General features: G+C 52.5%; 1 pseudogene; it reads left to right on the forward strand.

Moving 5' to 3' along the window:
- The first annotated feature begins 1000 nt into the window (after positions 1 to 1000).
- Positions 1001 to 2015, forward strand: LOC134377687 (dead end protein homolog 1-like; annotated as a pseudogene).
- Positions 2016 to 11273: the final 9258 nt, after the last annotated feature.

An 11273-nucleotide genomic window follows, 5' to 3' on the forward strand; every position in this document is an offset into this window, starting at 1 on the left:
AAGATAGTAATAACTTCTTATAAAACATTGAAAAAAAAATCCACAAATCCTTAATGATACTGGAAACGAAGGGGGCGAAACACTTATTTGTCATGATTTGAGAAGACTCACATGGCTAATTCTTACTTTAAAATCCAGCACTGAAAAATGGAAAAGAAGAGAAAGATTTAAAAATCATAAAAAATTCAACATTGAAAGGGAAAATGATGAAGTATGCCCTGTTTTAGGAGGAACTGCAGTTTATCCCCAGATGAGAAGAGAAAATTCCTTATAGAAAAATGACACCTAGGGGGCTGGCTGGTTAGCTCAGTTGTTTAGAGCACAGCCTTGTAGCACCAAGGTCATGGGTTAAGATCCCGGTACTGGCCAGTCAAAAAAAAAAAAAGAAAAGAAAAGAAAAGGAAAGAAAAGAAAAAAGTGCCATCTAATAAATGTAGAATGAACAATAAAATCATCGACTAAGGTTTTGATAAGTGAAGCTGGAAAGAGGGTCTTGGGAAGCAGATACTTGCATAGCACCAAAGTACCCACAGACAAATGGCTGGCTCACTGACCATCCTTCATACTGAAGAAGTTTGCTGTCAACTTGAACCAGGTTATCAAATTTAACATCACTAACAAATAAAAATAAGTTAAACAAATTTAACACCACTAGCAGTGAGGCAATCTACCATTCTATTCCATACCTCTTGCCAGGATGTATTCACCTCCTGACATCGTCCAGACTGTATTCTTGCCAGAAAAAAGTTTTATTTAACCTTTCTAAGCCGTTAGACCTATATTCAGCTTATTGGAACAAGTTAAATGCCATCACAAAGAAATTATGAGATTGCTCCAGAATGACATTTTTTTTTTTTTATAAGACAACTGACCTGGTTTTCAAAAAGTCATTTTTTTTTAAAGTAGGGGGAAAGCGTAGTGGATTGAATTGTGTCCGCCCAAACTCACTGAGGCTTGACTTGTACTCCCCAGGTTTCCTGTAGTAGAAACTTACGAGTCCAAGCGAGCGTGTGAGCTCCAGGGTGAGCAGGTGAATCCAGAGAACGAGGCGGCGTTGGAGGCGCGGGTCAGGGAGACGGGCGTCCGCCTGGTGCAGGTGGAGGGGCAGAGGAAGGACGGCGGGCCAGCCCCAGGCCGGGTGGGCAGCCCGCCGCCGGCCGGCTCGGAGGTGCTCTCGGGCGGCTGCCCCAGGACGTCTACGAGCACCAGGGGATCCCACTGTGGCAGCGCGCGGGCCGCCTGCGAGATCCGCCTGCCCATGACCTTCGGCGGCCTGAACCGCGGCTTCCCGACGCCCGCTGCAGCTCGCGGCGCGGCGCCCAGGCCGCCATGGCCCCGCTGCACAGCCGCCCGCTGCGGCGAGAAGAGCGAGCTGCGCGTGGACGGGTCGCCGCCGACGGGAGCCGCCGCCGCTGCTGCTCGCGCTGCAGCCTCCGGGCCCGGCCTGCAGGAGGCGCTGCCGCTGCCCAGCCCCGGCGGCGCCCGCGAAGATCGCGCTGCTCAAGTTCAGCTCGCAGCGCACCGCCGCCGCCGTGCCCCCAAAGGCCCTAGCGGGAGGGCTGTCACGCCTCTGTGCAGCTTAGGTGGCCGTGGAGTGGCTCAAGCCAGGCCCGAAGCAGCGACTCCGCCAGCAGCTTGCGGGTCCCTCACTGCGGTGCCTACAGCCGCAGGGCAGCCGATTGGCCTTGGCTAGGGACAGGCTAGGGTCCCAAGGGGCTCGGGCTGCCCTCCAGCTGCTGTGCTAACAAATGAGGCTGGGCAGCCCGGTGTTCCTCACCAAGTGTTTGGGCACAGGACCTGCTGGCTGGCACCACTTCTGGTACCAGGCGGTGATCCCTGGTCATCCAGTGCCTTTCAGAGGCCTTATCTGGGTTGCGCTGGCCGCAGATGGGCAGCACGGGCATGACGTAGCCAAGGATGCGGCGTCCGCACAGCTGCTGGAGGCACTGAGTGAGTCTGGGGCCGGCTTCTTGTGGTCTGCTGGGGCTGAGCCAGGTGCCATCATGAAGCAGTGACCCCGTCCTCCACAGGCAGCCTAAACAAGGAGGGCAGAGCCTGTGTCAGTCTCCAGCCCAGCAGGCCTGGGTGGCCACTGTCTGATCCCATTGGGGGAGGGGCGGGGTCCTGCCACATGTGTGACACAGCCTCCCTGCTCGGGCAGGGCCTCATAGCACCTGGGTGGCTCGGGTTTGGCTTATGTGGTGGTGAAGGACCTTGCCCTCCCCCTCCCAGCCCAGGGTCAGACCTGACCCCATGGTGACACCCACACCTACCTTTGTCCCCTCACCCCTCTTTCTCCCACAGCTCAGTATGAATCATGCTTATTTTCTTGATTTCTTTTGGTTGGATTTTATTTGCGGGGCCGGCTGAACCAAAGGGTCAGAAATCCTGCCTTCATCCCCACTTCTTGGCATCTGGGTTTGGCTTATGTATAGTTTTGAGTTTCTCTATGCTGCTTCTATTTATATTAAATCCCTGTTTGCTGTAAAAAAAAAAAAAAAGAAAGAAAGAAAGAAAAGAAAAGAAAGAAAGAAAAAGAAAAAGGAAAAAGAAAGAAACTTAGCCCCCACTGTGACTGTTAAGAGGATGGGAAATCCTATTATGGTAGTTGAAAGGTGGAGCCTTGAAGAGCTGATTGGATTGTAGGACCATGCAGGAGCAAATGGATTAAAAATGATGGTCAGGGGTGTGGTTCTGAGGACTTTAAAAGAAGAGGAGAGTCTGTCTTTCTCTGTCTTGTTCTCTCAGCTTCCACCATCTTGAAATGTGAGACCCCGGGGTCACTGTCACCACCACCAGATGGACTTTGGACTTCCCAGCCTCAGAAACTGTAAGCAATAGATTTTGTTTTCTTTACAAATCACCCACTTTCAAGTATTTTGTTATAAGCAACAGGAATGAACTAACACAGAATGTATTTGATGAAAAGAAACAAAACAAGGGCCGGCCTGTGGCTCAGTCGGGAGAGTGTGGTGCTGATAACACCAAGGCCCCGGGTTCAGATCCCATATAGGGATGGCTGGTTAGCTCACTGGGTGAGCGTGGTGCTGACAACACCAAGTCAGGGGTTAAGATCCCCTTACCGGTCATCTTTTTTAAAAAAAGGAAAAAAACAACCGATTATAATGTGAACTTTGAGAAAGAAAAAATGCAGCCCCTGACCACCATAGCTGAGCCAGGCCATGGAGTTCTCCTACTGAACATAAACCATGTCCCAGAACACTCTCTCTGTTACCTTTCTGGAGCAAGACAAAAACCAAGACCGTTCTGTAACTGTCTAAGAACAGACAAAAACAAGAACTTTGTCCAAACCACAAAAGGGCCAGCTGTCTCTCTCCCTTTCCTGCACTAGTTTGCCTGCTTCTAAGTAAAAGTTAAGATAATCACAGAATTGCTCTTGCTTTTTGACAGCACCCAGTCTAGAACAAAACCACCCCTTCCTTGAACCCTCCCCCAATCAACTAACACAAGCTGAAGTCCTATAAGCCCCATCTTGAGTTGCAAAGAGTTCAATCAAATATGTCCTCTCCTCCTACCTTTACAAGTATGTTCCTGGCATCCAGGTCCCACCGCTTGCTCACCAATCAGAAACAAAAGACTGGTGAGTCCCAAATGTTGGTGCGAGGCAGGAAGTTCACCATCAGATGTGTAAGGAGACAGACTAGAACTGTCTACCACTTTCGGGTTTCAGGGGAGTTTAAGGGGGAGCGGAGGGAATGGAGCACGGGAAATGAAAAGCAGGAGGGAGGGGCACGTGCAAGGAACCAGGTGCAGTCTCAGCCAGCCTCCGTCTGGTTTCTGCTCCCGTCCTTGCTGTTATCTCAGGGTCCTGCTGGAGGGATGGAATGAGCATAGCTTTAGTGAGTCTTCCTTGGATAGCACATGCAATTCTGCAGCTCCAGGCTGACCGGAGAACAGCTTCACGTCCATGTGTAGAACGTCATCTTGCCCCATAACCGAGGTTCAAAATATCAAATAACCATGGTGAAAGAGGGAACTCAGAGAAATGAAGTCCAAGGGAAAAAGGATCTGTGTCCTTTTCAAATCTCTGAGAACCCATGCAGTTTTAGTTCCCAACATGGCTTCAGTCCTGCTCACTCCAACAACTTACCTTTCTAATTACCTGGAAAATCAGTTTCAAGTTTAGAATTTTTAGACACCCTGAAGTTTCAGGCTGGGCCATACTGTGAGGACCACAGCCCGCACACGATCTCCCCTTCTCTTCCCACCCCGGCTCCACTCCACAAGTCAAAGAGCCTGTTGGGTTTCCATGTGGACACAGCAACCAGGCTTGGGTTTGGTGATAATATTTGGCAAGCCTCAGCCAGGAGCTGAGTGCCCCCTAACCCACTCCCCCTCATCTCTGTCTCAATCGAACACATCTAGTTTCAAAAGATGGGCCTGCCCCCCGCAGCCCAGGAAGTTAAATCTCTGTGTCAGTGTCCTCAACTGTAAAAGCTGATCGTGCAACTTTGAAAGATCCTCATGCAAATGGGTACGATTAGTCACCTGTACCAGATTAATCCACCCAAGCAGGATCTGGAAAGAAGAAAGTCCAGAGAGAAAGACCATGCAAGAAGATGTCACTGGTTACTGACAAGACTGCCACTCTGCAGCCGGCTGTTTTCACTCAGACTCTGTACATCTTTGCTTATGTGTAAAATTTGGTGTATTGTAATAATTATGGTGCAGACAGGGAAAACAGGCCAAGAGCAAAAGCAACATTTTCAAGGTTATAGGGCAGAAACCAGACCTGTCATTAGTTGTAGTCCATGCTACCTTCCACACCGTCATGGGTTTTTGTCTCTAGTTTGGTCCATTAGCTCCATGTGACACTGGTCATGGGATGGGTTTCAGAGATGTTTGCTCACACATGACTGATGACATCCTTAGGAAGGAGATGCCAGAATGATCACCCCTGTGCAGAAGGGGAGACTGGGAAGGTCCTGAGAGTCACAGTGGCTTGTCCAGGGTCACATAAGTGATAAGAAGGAGGAGCTGGGGCTGAACCTCCATGTATCTCCTCCGAGCTGTGAAGCTGGCTGCACCCAGGCCTTGCACAGGGGTGTGGTCAGGCAGTGTTGGTGGAAGTGTGGGCAATAGAGAGAGCTCATGGGGAAGGAGGGTCAGCAGTCAGGTACCCAGAGGGGCACTTGCAGTCTTGTACACAGAGGAGGGGTTCAGGAAATGAGGTACCAGGAAGTGACCTCACTTCCTTGACGACAGACCCCAACTGAACTCGGAACTCGGTAACCTGGCACCCACATTCTATGCACAGCCCCTTCCCCAGCTCACTTGGCCACAGGCAGAGTGAGATGTTGTGCTGTATCCCGAGGTCCCGGGGCAGTAGCCCCAGGCAGCCCTGGGCTGAGAGGTTTGTCCGATGCTTCCGGCGCTGGGTCAGCCCTCGCCCCGGACTCCTGTGGCCATTTGGCAGGAGGTCCCCAAAGGTAACGTCAGGTGTCCCAGGGCAGGGCGGGCCAGGCCAGGCCAGCACTGTGAGCCTCCCTGGGTGACCGCACACCCTCCTCCTGTGTGAGGGGGGACATGGGGACATGGGACACCCTCCCAGGGCAAGGGCAGGGGCAGAGGGTGGGGGCTTTATAAACCTGCTGGTCCTGGTGCGTTCACACCTCAGGTCAGGGCTGGAGGGTGAAAGGGGACTGAGGGGGTGGCAACCACCACCCTGTACATGAACCCTGGGCCCTCAGGCTGTCCTCTCATGTCCTCCCTGGGGTTAAGACTGGCCTCCAGCCCCTTCCCTCCTGGGGGTTCACGTTGCTCTCACTGTGCATCTCTTCCCTTGTCCTGACCTAGAGTGAAGACAAGTCTTCCCTCAGCCCAGATGCCACCCACAGGTTGTGGCCTGTCCCCGCAGGCACCCTGCAGAAGTGGGTGGAGCACCTGGTGCCCGCTGTCATGCGTGGCAACCACTCCTACGTGCACACCTTTCTCCTGAGCTTCAGGAACTTTGCCACTCCCCAGCAGGCGCTGCACCTGCTTTTCCTCAGGTGAGCACTCTGCCCCTCGATCACACAGTGTCACTCGGCTGCCTCCCAGCTGTGAGTCTTGGGACTGTCACCACACCCCTCTGAGCCTCAGTTCCCACCTGTGTTCAGTGGGTGGTAACAGGAACAAGCTCCAGTGGGTCCCCCATGGAAAGTGCTGCTCCTGAGTCCAGCCCTGTGGAAAGTTCTGCTGGAGGGGCCACGGTCGTCCTCATTCAGGATTCCTGCCCCCACCCCCCACGAGGAAGTCTCTGTCACACCCTCACTGACCTCGTTGACTTGGGCTTCACTCTTTTCACATTTGACATTCTATCTGTAGGCTTCTGGGTGTATTCAAAGCAGGGAGACTGGAGGCTGGCAGAGGGGCTTCAGGTGCACCCAGATATCTTGGGAGGAGTTGGTTGGCGTTCATTCCTTCAACAAACATATCTGAAGTCACACTATGTGCAGTGACTTTCTGGGCACTGACCATATTCCAATGAACCGAGGAGACTACATTCCCTGCCCTCCTGGGCTTCCATTCTAGTCAGAGGTCAGACAACCACAATAGACATGAGAAGCAGGTAGTGCCACCATATGGTAGATGTGACACCGTCCTGGTCGCCTCTAGGTACAGAAGCATTCTTTCCAATTTTCATGGGGATGGCGGAGCCCTGGAGCAGCTAAAATGGTGAGTGGGGTTTGGGTGCAGATGGAGGGGCTCCCATCTCCACAGAACTGTGTGTGGTCGGTGGGGGCCTGTGGATGGGGGGGCTGGCAGAACTCTGGCTGCCACACATCTTATGATTCGTGCTACAGGGCCCAGGGCACAGGCTTTCCTGCAGGAAAAGGAGTCAAGATGAGCTGGGGAGGGGGCCACAGGCACTGTAGGGTGTGCGAGAGGCTGGAGAGCAGAGTGAGCCCAGAGAGAACCTGCCCCCACCCCTCCCATCCAGCCCTGCCCACACCCCCAGAGCCCGTGCTGAGCCAGAGCAGGTGTGCAGAGCATCCCGCTCACACTCGGGGATGCTCACCCATGCGGATGCTCAGCTGGTGCTGGTGGTGCAGAGTGTGGTCAGGGTCAAGAGATCAGTGTCAGTGGGAAGAGGAGATGCAGATTTGGATGGGGACAGTTGGGCAGCACATCCACGTGTCACCTCAAGTTTGGGGTTTTCCAAGGGCCCTGGGAAGGCCAGGGGAGCAGAGCCTCCCTCTGTTTCCTCATTCATCAGATATTCCTGGACACCTCCTGTGTGCCAGCGAGTAATGCCCAGAGCAGACAGCACCCTCCTGCCCTGATGGACAGGTCATTCCAATAGGGACGGGGCAGGGACCCAGACAGAGGAGGCTGTCAGGTTTCCCTGAAGAAGGGAAAGGTGGTCACACCAGTGATTGAAGGCTCCCCCCACAGAGGCTTTTGCCAGCCCCTCCTTGGTTTCCAGGACCATCTCTGCCGGGGCTGCTGTACTGGGGGTGGACATTGGAGGGGCTGGTCTATGGTCAGGCAGGGGCACAGGGTACAAGACTGCAGCTCACTCAGGGGAGCCCTGAGAGGGCAGCATAGAGGGATAGGCCAGGCCTCTGATGCTGCTGCCCACCTTTCTCCCCCAGTGCCATGTCCTCCATCCTAGAGATCTGGCTGAAATTCTATTCCATTGACTTCCACGAGCCTCCTGAGTTTCATGGTTTGAAGTCTCTGCTGGCCCATGTCCGTGTCAATATGCCGGGTTCAGAGGCGGAGCGTAAGGCTGATCTTCTTCTGGCGCAGCTGGAGAAGCTGGAGCACCTGGAGCCCAGTGAGGCAGAGACTGAGGGTGAGGAGGAAGAGGGTGGGTGCCTGTGAGGGTTTGGGGAGGGGGCTGGGCTGGGCCACACAGAGCAGAGTTTCCAGAAGCAGGCTGGGGACAGGGGCACTGAGTACTCAGAACAGTCATGCAGTGTCCTGCAGTGTGGGGAGACTTCCTGAGGCTGGGTCTCTGGACTTGGGCTTCTCAGAAAGACTGTCATTGGAAGAGACATAGAAACTCATGTTGATATTTTCAATTGTTGTCACTCCAGTTCCAGCTTCTGCCCAGGCTGAACAAGTGTCCCAAGAGCTAAGGCCATCTTCAGCTCCAGCTCCACCTCCACTGCCAGAGCCAGAGCGAAAGCAAGATCCTGAGCCCGAGCCCGAGCCCGAGCCCGAGCCCGAGCACGAGCAAGATCCTGAGCCTGAGCCAGAGCCAGAGGAAGATCTAGAGCCCGAGCCCGAGCCCGAGCCTGAGCAAGAGCAAGAGCTAGACAGAGCCAGAGCAAGCTCACCTAACCACCCCTGAAACATCAAAAGAAGTGGAAGAAACACCAGCACCCAGGGGAGCCCCGCCTCCAGAGCTCCCACAAACACCCTCACCAGTCCCCACTCCAGAGCTGTCCTTCCCCTTCCCTGCCACCGTGCTTGTCCTCGTTTTTGTCTTTGTCCTGCATCTCCCAAGTTTTATCATCTTTTCTCTTCACTTATATCCCTTGTATAAAATAAAGTGTTTTAATATTTTCAAAATTACAATTCAGTGGCGTGAAGTACATTTCTCATGTGCTGCAGCCCTCACCTCTGTCTAGTGAGAGAACAGCTTCATCAGCTCTGCAGCCATTAAGCTGTCACTCCCCATCCCACCTCTCCTAGTCCCTGACAACCACTCCATTTTCTGTGTGTGTGAATTGACCTGTCGTGGATTGTTCCTATCAGTACAGTTATGTGGTCTTTTGTATCTGGCCACATAACATGAGAAGGAACTGATTAATTTTTATTTTATGTTTCCAGTAAGAGGAAAATGACAGAAAAATCAAAGACTATATGTAGAGACACAAAGCCCCGATAGTTATTATTGCCCTAATCTTGAAATAGGAACTACTTTTGAATGAGTGGAGAGCCAGATGCCACAGAGGAAAAGACTGACTTTTCCTGGTCAAAACAAACCAAGAATAATGTCCAAAGCTTAAAAGACAAACCCCAGATTGGAAAATTCTTCATGATCAGAGAAAGGGGCATTATTCCGTCGGATAACCCGGAGTCTGAAACAGCTCGAGAGCCAGGACTACAGGCACTGCCTGGACACCAGCGAGCAGGTGGGGCAGGAGGAGCTGCAGACAGAGCTGGGGGACCTGGAACGGGAGGAGGCAAGGCTGGCCCGGGAGCTGGAGGACGTGGACGTGAACCTTGCAAGGGCGGCTGCGGAGCTGCGGGCAGCCCAGGCCGAGACTGCAGAGCTGCAGCAGTGGGAGCGGTGGGTCCAGAGGGACTGCAGGGCACTGGAGTGGCAACAGCTGGGACTGTAGGATGAGCTGAGGAGCGTGGAGAACCAGCTGCGCCACGCCCCTGGGCAGCTGCACTGGCTGAAGAAAACCAACATCTTCAATGCCACGTTTAAGACCTGGGAGGAGGGCCCCTTGGGCGTCATCAGTAACTTTAGACTGGGTCCTCTCCCCCACTGTCCCCGTGCACTGGGATGAGATTAATGCTGCCTGGGGACAGACGACACTGCTGCTGCTTGCCCTGTCCAATGTGACTGGGCTGCCGTTTCAGAGGTACAGGCTGGTCCCCTGTAGAAACCACTCCTATCTGAAGTCCTTAACAGATGGCTCCACTGAGCTGCCCCTGTTCTATTATGCGGGTGGGGTGAGTCCTTGAGTAACAGACTTGACCATGCCATGCAGGCCTTCCTGGAGGGCATGCAGCAGTTCAAGGAAGAGGCTGGGAAGGGTGAGCAGGGCCTCTGCCTGCCCTACAAGAGCCACGTGGGCAAAGGCCTGCTGGAGGACGCTGGGGGCAGCAGGGAATGCTGCTCCATCACCACCCTTTGGAACACAGAGGAGCGGTGGACCAAGGCGCTCAGACTCATGCTGCTCAACCTTAAGAGGGGCCTCACTTGAGTGTCCTTAAAGTACCATCCAACATAACTTTCTCGTTGGCCAGTTAGCTTGGTGGTTAAAGCCCCCCTGTAACACCAAGGTCAAGGTTTGGATCCCCACATCGGCCAGCTGCCAAAAGCAAACCAAAAAGTAGATTTCTTTATTGTAAAAATACTATCAGATGGTAATCTGAGTACGACGTGTTTATAATTCAAAAGATGAATAGCCACACCAGATATTAACTGAAAATCAAAATAAACCATTGCCCAGAGCAAACCAAGAATCATGGCTATCCTTCCCAGCACATCTTTGTCCGCCCTTCTGTGGACCTTCCTCTCCCCTTCTCCCCCACCCAGACAAACATTGAAAACAGGGAAAATTGACAAGAGGACAAGATCCCTCCTACATAAAGGGCTGCAGGGACACAGAAGGCAAGAACTGAGGCTGGGGATAAGAGGGGCGGGGTAAGGAGAAAGGTGGACGTTTTCAGTTTGGGGTGAGAAAAAAGTGATTTGAGGCCACTGATGTATGTAGTGGAGCTTTGGGACAGGGGTTGGGGGAGAACATTCAAAGATTCAGTTTTGGCTGCCACGTATATTGTGAGCCTCTCCTCTTCCTTCCTGAGAAACTTCCAAGAAGTTTCCACATGTTCTTTCATGATGTAAAGCGAGAAGTATGTCTTCTTGGGCTGTGTCATTATGTGCAGATTAATTCTGAGGTGAGAGGGTAGGGTGGCCAAAGACTAACTGGTGACATTGTACGATAGATCAATTGAGGGGTCACAGAAAACTGAAGATTAAAAAGGAGCCAACAAGAGGCATTTTTTAAAAGGCCAGTTGTGTCTTGCCATCCCCCCACTTCTCCATTGCTCTCGGGATAAACTCCCAAATCCTTACCCTGGTCTTCAAACCCGGGTGACCTGTCCCTTACACTCCTCCCAGCTCCTCTCTGTTCCAAAAGGTGCCAATCCCGCCCTTCCTCTGCCCTTGGCCTTGCTATTCCCTGTGTGTCAACGTTTTCTAACCAAACTGTACACTTCTTGAGGGCTCACTGAGCTTTGTTGTCCAGATGACACGTAGAATCGTTCCTACATACTAAGTATCTATAAATAGAAGTGGTCATTGTGAAAGAGAACGGGAGGGCTGGCCAGTTAGCTCAGTTGGTTAGAGCACAGTCTTAGAACACCAACGAAGGCGTGGGTTGGGATCCCCGTACTAACCAGACACAGGAAAAGCAGAGAGAGAGAGAGAGAGAGAGAGAGAGAGAATAGGGAAGCGGTTAATTTGTCACAGACTTGGAGAGAATAGAAAATTCCAATAGGAGATTGACGAAATGGATTAATGTCTAACTAAGCCTGTGACGGAATACCACGTAGGTATTAAAATCTTGTAGAAGAAAAAC

Source organism: Cynocephalus volans, chromosome 5 (genome assembly GCF_027409185.1).
Source record: "Cynocephalus volans isolate mCynVol1 chromosome 5, mCynVol1.pri, whole genome shotgun sequence".
Taxonomy (NCBI): Eukaryota; Metazoa; Chordata; class Mammalia; order Dermoptera; family Cynocephalidae; genus Cynocephalus; species Cynocephalus volans.